This window comes from Carcharhinus amblyrhynchos, chromosome 28 (assembly GCF_965287045.1).
Source record: "Carcharhinus amblyrhynchos chromosome 28, sCarAmb.v2.hapA, whole genome shotgun sequence".
Lineage (NCBI taxonomy): Eukaryota > Metazoa > Chordata > Chondrichthyes > Carcharhiniformes > Carcharhinidae > Carcharhinus > Carcharhinus amblyrhynchos.
Genome location: NC_137351.1, coordinates 34,720,001 through 34,736,748, shown reverse-complemented (window position 1 = coordinate 34,736,748; position 16,748 = coordinate 34,720,001). Strand labels below are relative to the sequence as shown.

Here is a 16,748-nt window from a genome sequence, read left to right as displayed (position 1 = left end):
AAATAAACTTGCAAATCTACACGGCTTTGAATTGAAAACAATGCAGAATCAAAACATTTCTACAGATTTATACCCTGTTCCAAAAATCAGGTTAATATTTGGCCCTCAGATAGGGGACCTACAAGATATTAAACTGATGAGAACAGATAGAAATCTCAAATAAACTATTGCAAATCTACATGGCTTTCAGTTGCTAACAATGCAGAGTCAAAACATTTTTACAGATTTATACAAATTGCAATCATTACATTTCAATATTTAAAACTATATACATGCCTCAATAAATTACTGTGTGCCTTTATTACTCAGATTGGCACACAGTTACGTAGGTCGAGAGTATTCTGCAGTTCCCGGGCCCTCGGTCTGCCTCCGTTAAAAGGCCTTATAATGTGGCCTTTCCCCATTGTGCCTTTGCGGCAGCTGCCCCAAGCTTCAGTGCGTCCCTCAGCATGTAGTCCTGGACCTTGGAATGTGCCAGTCTGCAACACTCGGTCGAGGACAGTTCTTTCAGCTGGAAGATCAGCAAGTTTCGGGCGGACCAAAGTGCGTCCTTCGCCAAGTTGATGACCTTCCAGCAGCAGTTGATATTTGTCTCGGTGTGCTTTCCCGGAAACAGCCCGTAGAGCACAGAGTCCTGCGTCACCGAGCTGCTCGGGACGAACCTCGACAAATACCACTGCATCTCACTCAGACCTCCTTTGCAAAGGCACGTTCCACAAGGAGGTGTGCAACCGTCTCATCAGCCCCGCAGCCGCTTCGAGGGCAACGTGCGGTGCTGTTGAGACCTCGAGCGTGCATAAAGGATCTGACGGGGAGTGCCCTTCTCATCACCAGTCAAGCCAGATCTTGGTGCTTGTTTGTCAGTTCTGGTGATGAGGCGTTCTGCCAGATGACACTGACAGTCTGCTAGGGAACCATCCGACAGGATCTGCCATCTCCTTTTCTCTCAGGGCCCCAAGGACGTTACACGCTGACCACTGTTTAATCGCCATGTGGTCAAAGGAAGAATTTCTCCACGAAGGACAGGTGCTGCGGTAGGGTCCAACTACTTGGAGTGTCCTGCGGCAGTGTGGCCAGACCCATCCTTTGCAACACTCGGGACAGGTAGAACCTCAAAAAGTAGTGTTAGCCTTGATGAGTTTTGGCATGCATCTTGTAGATGGTAACTGCTGCTGCCCCAGGTGATTGCTGTGGGTGGTGAATGGGGTTCCAATCGAGTGGGCTACTTTATCCTGGATATTGTCGAGCTTCTTCAGTTGCTGGAGCCACACTTATCCTGACAAGTGAAGAGTATTCCATCACATTCCTGACTTGTGCATTGTAGATGTTGGGCAGGCTTTGGAGAGTTAGGAGGTGAGTTAATCACCATAGAATTATCAACCTCTGACCTGCTGTTGGTAGGCCACTTTATTTATAATGCATTTTGAGCACTTTGTTATGCTCTTTCTGAGGCGAAATCCATGATATAAATTTCAATGCCGAGTGTTTGTTATGCCAGTAGATGGCGTAATAATTGGCACTTGTTAAAAGTCAGTACAGGTTTAGCATTTTGTAATTATGATGCCATAATCGTGATCGTGGACAGATCAGCTTGGCTGTACATGTCGTAGTTTTGATTGGTATGTGGTGAGACACCATTGTGAGCAGTTTTGGTCCCTGTATCTAAGGAAGGATGTGTTGGCCTTGGAAAGGGTCCAAAGGAGGTTCACAAGAATGATCCCTGGACTGAAGAGCTTATCATATGAGGAAAGTTGAGGACTCTGGGTCTGTACTCATTGGAGTTTAGAAGGATGAGGGGTGATTTTATTGAAACTTACAGGATACTGCAAGGCCTGAATAGAGTGGACATGGAGGGGATGTTTCCACTAGTAGGAAAAACTCGAACCAGAGGGCACAACCTTCGGCTAAAGGGGCATTCCTTTAAAATAAGTGAGGAGGAATTTTTTCAACAGAGACTGGTGAACCTGTGGAACTCTTTGCCACAGTAGGCTGTGGAAGTCAGTCATTGAGTATCTTTAAGACAGAGATTGTTTTTGATAAGGGGATCAGGGGTTATGAGGAAAAGGCAGGAAAATGGGAATGTGAAAAATATCAGCCATGATTGAATGGTGGAGTAGAGGCCTAATTCTGCTCCTATGTTTAGGTTCTTATGAACATAAATCAAGAAATGTTACTTTTTGGCCGTCACTAAAATTCCCTCTGTATCCTAAATTTGAAAGAGGAATCAACCTCGATAAATCTATTACTGTCCATAGGACCATAAGATATGGGAGCAGAATTAGAATCATACAGGACAGAAGAGGCTCTTTGGCCCATCGAGTCCACATTGACACATTATAAAAACCTGAACTCCCACCTAATCCCATTTACCAGCACTTGGCCCATAACCCTGAATGTTATGATGTGCCAAGTGCTCATCCAGATACTTTTTAAAGAATGTGAGGCAATCCATCTTGACCATCTTCTCAGACAGCTGTGCCTCACCATGAACCTATGTCGTCTCATGACTGGCTGTTCAACTAAGGGCTCCTTATCCACTGTGTCCATGTAAGAACATAAGAAATAGGAGCAGGAGTAGGCCATCTAGCCCTTGGAGCCTGCTCTGCCATTCAACAAGATCATAGCTGATCTGAAGTGGATCAGTTCCGCTTTCCCGCTTTCTCCCCATAACTCTTAATTCCCTTGTCTGTCAAAAACTTATCTAACCATGACTTAAATATATCCTTTATAACCTTGTACACCTCGATCAGGTTGCCCCTCAGTCTTCTCTGCTCCAATGGAACAACCCAAGCTTATGCAACCTCTCTTCACAAATTAAATGTTCCATCCCAGGCAGCATCCTGGTGAATCTCCTCTGCACCCCCTGCAGTGCAATCACATCCTTCTGATAATTTGGCAACCAGAACTGCATGCAGTACTCTAGCTGTGACCTCACCAAAGTTCTATACAACTCCAACAAAACTTCCCTGCTTTTGTAATCTGTGCCTCGATTGATAAAGGTAAGTGTCACATATGCCCTTTTCACCACCCTACTAATATGCCCTTCTGCCTTCAGAGATCTGTGGACAAACACACCAAGAGCATTCAAGAAGAAAATGGGGAGGATGCAAGCCCAGCATGTTCCCTGTGGGTTAATAGGTAGGAATAACGAGCCCAGAGGACCATGGATGACCAGAAATATTCCGGATAGATAATGAGAAGAAAAAGAAAGGCCTTTAAAAAATAGAAGGGGAGCAAATCAGTGGAGGCATTAATGAGGTATAGAAAGTGCAGGGTGGAGCATAAAGCAATTAGGAAAGCAAAGAGGGGATATGAGAAAACTCTGGCTGGTAAAAGGGAAAATCTCATGATATTCTATCAGTATATCGATGGGAAGAGGATAACCAGGGAAAGAGTAGGGCCCATTAGGGACCAAGGGAGTAATCTGTCAGTGGAACCAGAGGACATTAGTGAAGTGTTGAATGAATACTTCACACCTGTCTTCACCAAGATAATGAGGACGATGGTATGGAATTCAAGGAGAGAGACTGAGGTTATTGAGCAAATTGACATTGGAAAGAACAAGATATTGGAGGTGTTGGCAGCCTTCGGGATATATCTGCAGGTCCAGATGAATTGTGCCCTAGGCTGCTGTGGGGGGCCAAGGGAGATTGCAGGGGCTCTGACCCAAATTTTCAATTTCTTTCTGACCACAGGGAAGGTCATGATGTGGGTATGCCGGCGTTGGACTGGTGTAAACACGGTAAAAAGTCTGACAACACCAGGTTTTAGTCCAACCTATTTATTTGATAATATACTCGCAAGCTTTCGGGGGGCTAACCCGAAAGCTTGCGAGTATATTATCAAATAAATAGGTTGGACTAAAACCTGGTGTTGACTTTTCACAGGGAAGGTGCCAGATGACTGGAGAACAGCTGGTGTGATTCTGCTATTTAAGAAGGGTTGTAGAGATAAACCAGAGAACTGCAGACCAGCGAGCCTCATGTCAGTAGTTCGGAAATTATTAGAGAAACCTCTCAAGGAGAGCATCCCTCTCCACTTAGAGAGGCAAAAGTTTAGTGAAGAGATAGTCAGCATGGCTTCACCCAGCACCATGTTGTGACTGCTAACGCTAAACACTTTCCCACCACCACCTCAACAACTTTCTGGCTTCATTCCCCAGAATTAGTTCCTTCCCTTGTTGGACCTTCCACATATTGATCTAAAAATTTCTCCTGTACACATTTCAAGAAATCCAGTCCATCTAAGCCCTTAACAGTAAGTATATACCAATTAATGTTTGGAAAGTTGAAATCACCTAATATAGTGGCCCTATTGTTGATGTGGAGATGCTGGTGTTGGACTGAGCTGGGCACACCTGATGAAGGAGCAGTGCTTCAAAAGTTCATGATACCAAATAAACCTGTTCGGTTTTAACCTGGTGCTGTGAGACTTCCTATTGTTATTGTTTTCATGCACCTTGTTTTCATACAAATTGAGCATTTATTTGCTGCTCAATATCCCTCTGACTTTCTGAGGATCTATAATAAACACCTAACAATGTAACTGCACCTTTTTTATTCGTAAGCTCTTTTCGCAAACCTTAGTTTGACGCCCCTCCAAGATGTTATCTCTTTACTGCAGTAACTGACTCCTTAACTAATAATGCAATGCCTCCTTTTTACCCCCTCCACTATCTCACCAGAAGATTCTATATTTCCCAATGTTGAGTTGTGTCCTTCCTTCAACCACGTCTCTATGATAGTCACTATATCACCTTTGTGTGTAAATCTTGGCCCTCAATTCATCCGTTTTATCTGCAATGTTCCTGGCATTAAAGTAGAGACCATGCGGTCTGGCCTTACTCCCTTGTAACTTAATACAGTTGCTCTCCCTCTGATTTGTTTGTTTTACTATATGATTCTGTGCCCTTATTCAGCTGACAATCTGTATCCTCTCCCCCTGCCAAATTAGCTTAAACTCCTCCCAACAGAACTAGCAAAACGTCCCACAAGGATGGTGGCCCCTTTCTGCTTCAGATGTAGATGGTCCTGCTTGTACAGGTCTCACCTTCCCCAGAAATGTTCTGTGATCCAGGAATTTAAAGCCCTGTTTCCTGCACCAACTCTTAAGCTACACATTCATCTGCACTATCCTCCTATTTCTGTGCTTGTAGCATGTGGCACTGGGACTAATCCAAATATCACAACTTAAGAGGTCATTCAGCCCATCGAGCCTCCTCTGCCATTCAATCATGGTTGATAAGTTTCTGAACCACATTTTCTTGCCTTTTCCCTGTAACCTTTGATCCCTTTACCAATCCAGAGCCTATCTATCCAATATACTTAATTACCTGGCCTTATGTGGTAATGAATTCTGTCGATTCACCACACTCTGGGTAGAGGATTGGATGTCAAATAGGAGGCAGAGAGAGTAGGTGTCAATGGGTGCTATTCGGATTAGCGGTTGGTGACTAGTAGAGTGCCCCAGGGATCAGTGCTGGGGCCTCAGCTATTTACCATTTATATAGATGATCTGGAGGAGGGAACTGAGTGTAAGGTGTTGAAATTTGCTGATGACACAAAGATTAGTGGAAAAGCAAATTATGCGGAGGGTGTAGAAAGTCTGCAAAGGGATCTAGATAGGCTGAGCGAGTGGGCGAGGACCTGGCAGATGGAATACAATGTTGGCAAGTGTGAGGTTATCCACTTTGGCAGGAATAATAGTAGGAAGGACTACTACTTAAAGGGCGAAAAGCTGTAGCGTGCTACGGTGCAGAGGGACCTGGGGGTCCTTGTGCATGAGTCGCAAAAACCCAGCCTACAGGTGCAGCAGGTGGTCAGGAAGGCAAATGGGATGCTGGCCTTTATAGTGAGGGGAATAGAACATGAAGGCAGGGAGGTCTTGCTGCAACTGTACAGGGCACTGGTGAGGCCGCAGCTGGAGTACTGTGTGCAGTTTTGGTCGCTGCACTTGCGCAAGGATATTTTGGCCTTGGAGGGAGTGCAGAGGAGGTTCACTAGGCTGATACCGGAGTTGAGAGGGTTGAACTATGAAGAGAGGCTGAATAGACTGGGCTTGTACTCGTTGGAGTTTAGAAGGATGAGGGGGGGATCTTATTGAGACGTATAAGATGATGAAGGGGATGGGTAGGGTAGAGGTGGAGAGGTTCTTCCCGCTCAAAGGACAGCAGGACTAGAGGGCACAGCCTCAAGATAAGGAGGGGGCAGTTTAGAACAGAGTTGAGGAGGAACTTCTTCACTCAAAGGGTGGTGAATCTCTGGAATTCTCTGCCCGTTGAAGTGGTGGAGGCTACCTCGCTAAATATATTTAAGACGCGGGTAGATAGGTTTTTGGTAGGCAAGGGGATTAAGGGTTATGGAGAGAAACCAGGAAAGTGGAACTGATCCACTTCAGATCAGCCATGATCTTATTGAATGGCGGGGCAGGCTCGAGGGGCTAGATGGCCTACTCCTCCTATTTCTTACGAAGAAACCCCTCTTTATGCCCTCGAATCCGAGTCTCTCCTACTAATGGAAACATCTTCCCCACGTCCACTCAATCCAGGCCTTTCAGTATTCTGGAAGTTTCAATGAGATCCCCCCTCATCCTTCTAAACTCCATCAAGTAGTGACCGAGAGTCCCGAAACAGCCCTCATACATCAAGCTTTTAATTCCTGAGAGCCTCCTGTGGACGCTTTCTAGGGCCAGTATATCCTTAAGTACAGGGCCCTGAATTGCTCACACTCCTCCAAATGTGGTGTGACCAATGCTTCAAAGCCTCAGCGGTACGCCCCTGCTTTTGAATTCTAGTCCCCTTGAAATGAACGCTGACGTATATTTTCCTTCCTAACTATGAACTCAACCTGCAAGTTAACCTTAAGAGAATCCTGAACTAGGACTCCCAAGTCCCTTTGCGTTTCCGATTTCTGAATTCTCTCCCTATTTAGAAAATTATTTACGCCTCTATTCTTCCTAAGTGCATAACCTCACACTTTCCCACATTGTAATCCATCTGCAGGGATATCTTTCCTCAGATAAGACCAGTAAAACTGCACATAATATTCCAGGTGTGGACTCAGCAATACCCAATACAATTGCAGTAATGATGTGGAAATGCTGGCGTTGGACTGGGCACAGTAAGCAGTGCTCCAAAAGCTTGTGATTCCAGATCAACCTGTTGGACTTTAACCTGGTGTTGTGAGATGACTTACAATTGCAGTAAAACATCCCTATTCCTATACTCAAATCCCCTTGCTATGAAGGTCATCATATCATTTGCCTTCTTTTCTGCCTGCTGTACTTTCGGTGATTGATGCATGAGCACACCAAGGCCTCATTGAATATACACCTCTCTCAATTTACACCTATTCAAATAATAAGGTTTTCATTGCAAAAAACAATCTTTTTGTCCCTTCACTTCTACCACCAAGGAATCGGAGAGGGCAAAGGACGGGGAATGGAATTGTCTGTTTTCCTCGGGTGGGATTTTCCAGTCTTACTCGAGTGAGGCTGTAAAATCCTGCCATTGTCTTGCTGTTCTTGAAACACTGACTATAATCTTTCTTCACCTTCAAGACACCTGTTACCAAAAATTAGTTCACAATCTTTCAGCAACTGAACTGGAAACAGGAAATTTGCACTCTTTATGTCTGCTAAGCTAATGTGCCCTTTCTGATCATTTCATTGGAATTAGGAGCAGAAGTCAAGAAGGAAATACAGCTGTTCGAGCCTGCTCTGCCGTTCAATCAGATCATGGCTGATCTCTCCCTGGTCTCAAATCCACTTCCCCACCTGTTCCCCATGTCTCATTATCCCTTTTGTTATTAGAAATGTATCTATCTCTTCCTTGAAACCATGCAATGATTCAGACCTCGCTGCGCTATGGGGCATCAAGTTTCACAAGTTCACCACCCTCTGCATGAAGTTTTAAATCTACCGCCTCTCAACTTGTACCTGTATCATCTTGTCCTAGATTACCCCACAAGAGGAAATATTTGGCCTACATTTACTCTATCAATCCCTTTTAAAATTTTATAGCCTTCCATTAGATCAGAATTTAATCCATTGCCATATCCCCAAACATGCCAAGCCATCTTAACTGTTCTGAGGGCAGACCTTTCTTCAAGGCTGATGGAACCTTTGTCCCCATGCTGTTCCCTTTGGTAAGCAACATCTTCTCAGTCCCCAATCACCACAGGCTGAATTTAATACTGGGGGCAGGCTCCCACCTGTGATTTCCTGGCTTGCCCTGGAGCTGTTCGGTGGCTCTCAGGCTTTCAGTGGTCTCACGGCAGGCCTTACCTGTTCTGCCTCAGAGAACTGCTGGTCAGGCAGCTGTCTTGTCTCAGTAGTGTCACCAGGAGCAGCAGGGCCACTGCTGGAGGGAAGCATATTGCAATTGAGCCTGACTTAGATTAAACCCAAGGTTTTAATGGGGGCAGGTTGACAAGGGGTGCAGAGCCAGAGTGTTCAACTCTCGATATCAGGAAACACGGGGGGTGGAATTGTTGGAATACATCATGGGCACGGGGGCCTGAAAAGGTGGCTCCCCACCCGTCCCCTTGCCAGCCACTGGTTTACCTGGCAGGCTAGTGCTTGACATGCCCTCTACAAACACTGCCAGCATCAGTGTGTCTCTTTATACTCTCGGTTAATCAGTAAACCAGTGAAATAAAAAAAATTAACAACCCCTGTTAAATGTATATTTCTATATTATTGGGAGTAAAACAGAACCAGAAATTTAGTGTTTATACTCTCTTGAAAATCAAACACATGATCAAATGCTTTCAAAAGGTAACTAACTTTTACTGCACCGGTAAAACACTGTAAAGGAAACTCAACATTTAAAATGTTGTTGCTGGGGCTCCTGATGCACTTCAGCCCCTGCAGCACCCACTGCTCACAGGAGACCTCAAGGTGGACATGGTGCGTTCATTCTCTAGGGATTCTGGGCTGTGGAGGTACTGACTGGAGGAGGGGGGCACAGGGCTGCTGCATATAACACCCTCCACTCCAAATCCCTGAGAGAGAAAGGGAGCACTCCCGCAATATAGAGCTCTCCATTCAGAACTCTTCTTCTGTTCCACTGGGGTCACCCCTCCATTTCATGATGACAGGATGGAATGCATGGCGTGTTCAGACAGCGTGAGAAAGTGCAGCAACAGCCCATATAGGAAACCACTCTGCTGAGTGGAATGACTGGGGATTTCAATGACTCAGATTGTGGGTCTGTAACATTTTAGGGCCCAGGCCAGTGAGAAATTCCATCCAGTTGAGGATCATCTTGGATAGCAGTGCTCCACACCACAAGTGCAGTCAGGGCCAAGCACCATGTTTTACAGCTCTGAATGGCTTTGGCTGCAAGCTGGTGTCCATCAACTCGCATCATAGAATCACAGAGTTCCTACAGTGCAGAAGAGGCCATTCAGCCCATTGAATCTGCACCAACTCTCTGACAGAGTATCCTACCCAAGCATTATCCCCACCCTATCCCTGTAATCCCACACATTTACCATGGCTAATCCATCTAACTTACACATCTTGAGACATTTAGGGGCAATTTAGCATAGCTGATCCACTAACCTGTACGTCTTTTGTGGGAGGAAACCGGAGCATCTGGAGGAAATCCACGCAGACACGGGGGGAATGTGCAAACTCCACACAGTCAGTGACCTGACGCTGGAATTGAACCCAGCTCTCTGGTCTGTAAGGCGGCAGTGCTAACCACCATACCACCTGACTTGCTTCGTGTAAGTTTTTCGGGCGACCTCAAGCCCACAAAGTGAGATGTTAAAATCAATGATACATGCCATTCCTGACTGGCACCAGCTACTGTAGCTTTGGATATGTTACTGGGCTAGTAACCCAGAGATTCTGGAGATATGAGTTCAAATCCCACAAGGCAGGTGTAGAATTCTTTCTATACCTTTAGCAAAATTCAGTGCTATACCTTTGCCTTGAATAGATCTTGAAACCAGTGACGTGAGCCAAGTGTCTCTTTATACTCATTTGAGCATCAAATAAACTATTATTCCTTTCAAGAGACAAAGTTATTTTTTTTTTTAAATTAACAAATTAATCTTAAAAACATTTTGGAGGAGATATTTTACTCCAGCTCCTGTAACACCCACCAAAAGGCCTTGAGCACATGGTGGAGACCATATGTTCTCCCTCCAAGACCACTTGGGTACAGATATGTACCCAGAAAGAGAAGCAGAACCTCTCAGCAGCCTGCTGTCTAAACCTGCTAATGGCCACTTTGTCCAGGCCCAGGAGTAGGCTAACAAGGGATTATCCAATTTCCACCCACATAGATATGGTACGTGGACTCCTTAAAGCCACAGAAAATACAGGCACAGTGTGTCTTTATACTTTTTTGAGGATATCAAGTAAACAAATTAAATTAAGTGTTCACAGGTTATTATCCAGTGAGTGGCCTGCATTTGTAGACACACATCCTTAATTTATACAATTATCACGTGACAACAATCAATTATGTCATTCACACTTTTATTTAGCTTTATTTATTATTGTCACATGTATTAACATAGTAAAAAGTATTATTTCTTGCACACTATCCAGACAAAACATACCATTCATAGAGAAGGAAACGAGAGTGCAGAATGTAGTGTTACAGTCGTAGCTAGTGTAGAGAAAGATCAGCTTAATGCAAGGTAAGTCATTCAAAAGTCTGACAGCAGCAGGGAAGAAGCTGTTTTTGAGTTGGTTGGTACATGACCTCAGACTTTTGTATCTTTTTCCCAAAGGGAGAAGATGGAAGAGAGAATGCCCAGAGTGCGTGGGGTCCTTAATTATGCTGGCTGCTTTGCCGAGGCAGAGGTAAGTGTAGACAGAGTCAATGGATGGGAGGCTGATCTGCGTGATGGATTGGGCTACATTCATGACCTTTTGTAGTTCCATGCGGTCTTGGGTAGAGCAGGAGCCATATCAAGCTGTGATACAACCACAAAGAATGCATCTGTAAAAGTTGGTGAGAGCCTTAGCTGACAAATTTCCTTAGTTTTCTAAGAAAGTAGTGAACCATTCTTATACTCTTAAGTTTATCAGTAAAGTAAATTAACGGTTAAATAATTAACAGCCCTATAAAGACACACTAACTAAAAACAAATATTTCATAAGAACATAAGAAATAGGAGCAGGAGTAGGAGTAGGAGCCTGCCCCGCCATTCAATAAGATCATGGCTGATCTGGCGTTGCTCAGTTCCACTTTCCCGCCCTCTCCCCATAACCCTTAATCCCCTCTCCTATCAAAAAAACCCATCAACCCGCGTCTTAAAAATATTTAGAAATATTTCAATGGTAAATAATATATTGGAGGCTGGTGATGCCTCCAACCTCTGTCACCCCCCCCAGCACCCCCTCAGGCATACTGACTGATGCCGTGTGTCCCCTCTCCAGGGACACCCAGGCATGGACCTAACCACCATAGAGAGGTCAACAGCTGAAGTGACTGACCCCCCTCCCCCCTTCAACTAGCTGCTGTCCGGGCCTGTTAATGGCTATCTTGGCCAAGATGTGGAGATGCTGGCATTGCACTGGGGTAAACGCAGTAAGAAGTCTCTCAACACCAGGTTAAAGTCCAACAGGTTTATTCGTAGCAAATGTCACTAGCTTTTGGAACTGGCTGATGAAGGGACAGTTCCAGTCAGGTGACGAAGGGGCAAACCCTGAAAGCTTGTGAGTTTACTATCAAATAAATTGGTTGGACTTTAACCTGGTGTTGTGAGACTTCTTACTCTGTCTACCATCAAGCCAGTGGGAGCAGAAAGATTGGAACATTTCAGATTGAGGGATTGGGGAAAATTTGCCAACATTTATAAAAGGGGAAAGCATATTTTTTTCTGCTTATGGGTGGGTAGAGTGGATAAATCAGGGCTGTTAAATTGACTCCCCTCCTATCTGTGACACTGTATCTAGCCACTACTGACTATTTAACGGGGGAGAGAGAGGAAGGGGCAGAGACCAGTCCTGTACTTCCACACACTTCACAGCAGAGGGCATTAGAGACAGTGGTCAGCAGCCCAGTGTAATTTGATGTCAGTTGAGCTTACAGCATGGATCAGATCAAATCTCAGAACTTTCCTGATGATCTTTAACTGGGCCTGTTGAAAAATTACCTAATTTTCTGAAATCAAACCTGTCTTTGGTGTACATTTTTATTATTGCATTCACCCTCAAGTTTGAAGCATAATACTTACCTAGGTGCAGCTGAGTGCTGGGGACTGCTAATGAATGAGTATTAGTTGGCCAGGATTGACTGCACTTTGTCAATCCATGGAGTGAGCAATCATATTCAAACCGTAGCTGGTTCAGTCAAGTTTCTCTGATCTGAAAAATCAGCTTTATGATCCTGGAAGAAGAAAACCGATAAATAAAATATGATTTTCAAAGCAATAAAATTCAATTAGAGAAATTGGGTAAAAATGGGTTTAAAAACTAGTTAAGATAGATAGGGAATGTGGAGAAAGAGAAGACAAATTAAGCACAGTGAGTATTTAAATTTTATTTAAAATAAAGATTTCAGTGCTTTTCTTTGTCGTTTAGAATTAAATTTTAGCTAAAATGTAAACATTCCCCATACTTGAGTAGTTTAGAACCATAGAAAATTACAGCTCAGAAACAGGCCCTTCGGCCCTTCTTGTCTGTGCAGAACCATTTTTTTCCTAGTCCCACTGACCTGCACTTGAACCATATCCCTCCAGACCCCTCTCATCCATGAACCCATCCAAGTTTTTCTTAAATGTTAAAAGTGATCACGCAACAATAATACTTGCGGCAAAGCAATCGTACAAGAGTGGAAAACTGGCAGCCTGAGAGGTGATTATTTCATGGAGGTTTACAGCATGAAAACAGGCCCTTCGGCCCAACTTGACTATGCTGTCCCTTTTTTAGCCACTAAGCTAATCCCAATTGCCCACATTTGGCCCATATCCGTCTATATATATCTTACCCATGTAACCGTCTAAATGCTTTTTAAGAGACAAAATTGTTCCCACCTCTACTACTATCTCTGGCAGCTTGTTCCAGACGCTCACCACCCTCTGTGAAAAAATTGTCCCTCTGGACTCTTGTATCTCTACCCTCTCACCTTAAACCTATGCCCTCTAGTTTTAGATTTCCCTACCTTTGGGAAAAGATATTGACTATCTATCTGATCTATGCCTCTCATTATTTTATAGATTTCTGTAAGATCACCCCTCAGCCTCCTATGCTCCAGAGGAAAAAGTCCCAGTCTCTCCAGCCTCCTTATAACTCAAACCATTGAGCCCTAGTAAGATTCTAATAAATCTTTTCTGTGCTCTTTCTAGTTTAGTAATATCCTTTCTATAATAGGGTGACCAGAACTGTATACAATACACCCAAGTGTGGCCATACCAATGTCTTGTACTCCAAGACATCCCAACTCCTGTGTTCAATGTTCAATTTCCCAAGAATTTTCAGTGATCTAAGGGACACACTTAATGTGCCATATAATACTCGTATACAATAATAGACAAGGCCATTTTATCTCCTATCAATGTTTGTTCAAAATAAAGTGAGATTCTGTTTGCATATGCACAGCTAATTAATCTGCCATGTTGCAAACTATATCATGCTAAGCACAAGGCTGTGCTTTATTTATTCAAATCTTGGAGGAAAACCTTGCTGGGTAACTGCAATTTAATGGTCCAAAAGATGAATCCCTTAGGAAATCGGAATGCCTGCCTTTTGGATATTAAACTTCCAAGGTGCCAATGGCCTCTAGTGAATGGGATCATAGTGTTCTTGAAATGTACAAATGATTACTCTCAGTGAAATGCAACAGGCTGCCATTTCTCTGCAAGCCAACTCCAGCTTGAACAGAATTAGCTCAGTAAAGATTTAATTACACCTGAACAAACTGAGTGCAAAGCCAACACAGTGGCTGTTCAGAGATGTTCTCCATAAGACTGAAAGAAATGGACAAAGAACAAAAGACAGCAGGGGTGGTGAGAAACCACACTCAGTTCAGAATATGCTACAATCCATGTCACACTCCTATGGCAGGCAGTGCAAGCAGATTGTTCCTTCATCAGAAAAACTGGGATGGTTACCTCCCAAGAGAACAGTATCTCAGCCTCATTTTTGGGGTCAGTTACCACCTCACTCAGCCACAGTATCAACAGATCTGGCATGGACAGGTACAAAGACTCCCTCAGCACAGTGCAGGAAATTGCCTGCCACCCATCAGTTGTCAAACAGACAGCAGCACAGCCATTGAACCTCAAAAACCTGCATAATGCATTTCAAGTTATGAAAGCATAAGCCTTATTTTCATGTCCTAACTGAAACTGAGCATATCAGAGGTTGATTTGAGGAGCCATAGGGATGCTTGAGCAATAATAACCATTTTGAACATTGCTCTGGGTATGATTTAGAAGTTTTAGTACCCTGTCAAACACATTTTTATACCTCAAGCTCACAAATTAATAGTGAAGAAATAAAACTGTTGCTGAAGCTTTAACATTAAGTTGTGACCTTTGTTCTTCATGGTGTTCCAACAACTTCGTGAAAACATGGTCCTGAATTCAGCCCATTTGATAATGCTCTAAACTGCCATAGTGTCTCCTCCAACTCAATTTTCAAGTTTGCTGATGACACCACCATAGTGGGTCGGATCTCAATGACAAGACAGAGTACAGGAATGCCATAGAGAATCTGGTGAACTGGTACAGCGACAATAATCGCTCAGTGTCAACAAAATGAAGGCGATTGTCATGGACTTTAGGAAGCGTAGTGAAGAACATGCCTCTGTCCACATCGACGGGGTGTCGTAGAAATGGTCAAAAGCTTCAGGATTTAGTTGTCCAGATCACCATTAACTTGTCCTGGTCCCCCCATTGCCAACACTATAGTTAAAGAAGCCACCAACGCCTCTACTTTCTCAGGAGACTAAGGAAATTTAATTTGGCATGTCAGCTATGACTTTCACCAACTTTTACAGATGCACCGTAGAAAGCATTCTTTCTGGTTATATCACAAGTTGGTATGGCTCCTGCTGTGCCCAAGACTGCAAGGACCTACAAAAGATTGTGAATGTACAAACCAGCCTCCATCCATTGACTCTGTCTATACTTCCTGTTGCCTTAGCAAAGCAGCCAGCATAATTAAGGCATCGCGGACATTCTCTCTTCCGCCTTCTTCTGTCAGGAAAAAGTAACAAAAGTTTGTGGTCACGCACCAACTGATTCAAGAGCAGCTTCTTCCCTGCTGCCATCAGACTTCTGAGTGGACCTACCTCACATCACGTTGATCTTTCTCTACACCCTAGCTATGATTGTAACACTACATTCTGCACTGTCTCCTTTCCTCCTCTATGAACGGTATGCTTTGTCTGTGTAACGTGCAAGAAACAATACTTTTCACTGTATACTATTGCGTGTGACAATAATAAATCAAATCAAATGATGGAAAATATTATGCCTGAAAACTTTATCCCAAAATTTTTCCTCAACAAAAAAGAGATAACAGATATTACACGATTCCAGATCATATCAATCTGAACTAACTTATAAAACATCACCATTTTAAAATGGACAATTTAGACATTCTTACCAAGGGCTGTTTTCTGGACTCAGTAGTCCTCAGCGGTGCATACTGAATGGTACCAATTATAAAACAACATAGGAAATATTTAAAGTTCCTTGGGAAAGAGACACAATGGCAGTTTACAACATTACCAAATGGGCTGAACTCAAATCTATGTTTTCACAAAGTTGTTGAAACCACCAAGGTCACACAGTGGTAGCAACTATAAATCATAACTTACTTGCTGCCAAAGTGAAAAGGGAGCAGAGAAACTGCCCAAATACTATCTGATCTTGGTTTCGTCATCCACCACACGAATCAATCCTTCACCCAGTACAAAAAGTACGTTTCTAGGATCCATACTTCCACAAGTCAGTCGTCCACTGAAGCAAAACCGGAGGATACATGTTGTCTCCATAAGCATTTGTTGGCCTCACTTTCACCATCGCTACAATTTGTTTCCTCTGTGACAGGCAAATTAATGGCTGCTTTCCCTAGTGTATGGGCCATTACATTACAAAGAGCTTAGAAAGGAAAAAGCATGGGCTTTGAAAAAAAAAGGGCAATTTGACAGAAAAATGATTATTTCCTCTGCAGCTCACGAAGAGCTCACTTGGTGGGTTGACAGCGTGTCAACATGAGCAAGTAACATTGATAAGCAGATGCCAACAGCATACATCACACATCGGGATTATGAAGGAGGGGGGGAGCAGCAGTAGCACACACTTTGGAGGAAGGTGGAATGCTAAGCAAACAGCAAAAGCTGAAAAAAATGAAATTACTTTGAGCTGAAGGTTGCTTTCTTGACTTTGCAAGCTTTTTGTATGCGTAACAGTTGTGTAAATGTTGCTATGCAACTAGACAATATAACCAGAGCAGCATATGTAAACAATATAGGAGGAACGTAATCAAAGGCACGTAATGAACTAGTCAAGATTTTCTGGAAATGGTGTATATCTGGAGACATTTGGGTCACTGCCTGGTGTTCGAACCGTTGAGGAAAATCAATGAGCAGTTTGAATGGAAACTAAATGTTTTCATGCAGCTGTGTAACTTGGATGAAAAACCAGATGTTGATAGTTTTGTATCATTTCAATACACAGGTAGAAAACTGTTTCTTGGCTACTGGATCCTGGTGCAATGGCAACAGAAGCCTTTTTAGTCACCTGGTAGAATTATTTTTCTATGTATTTCCAGCA

At 43.5% G+C, this 16,748-nt stretch overlaps 1 protein-coding gene across 3 annotated transcripts in view; it reads left to right on the top strand.

Moving 5' to 3' along the window:
* lins1 (lines homolog 1) overlaps positions 1 to 16,748 on the top strand; it is a 45,107-nt gene that overhangs the window by 17,460 nt on the left and 10,899 nt on the right. The gene's annotated exons all lie outside the window — the stretch shown is intronic.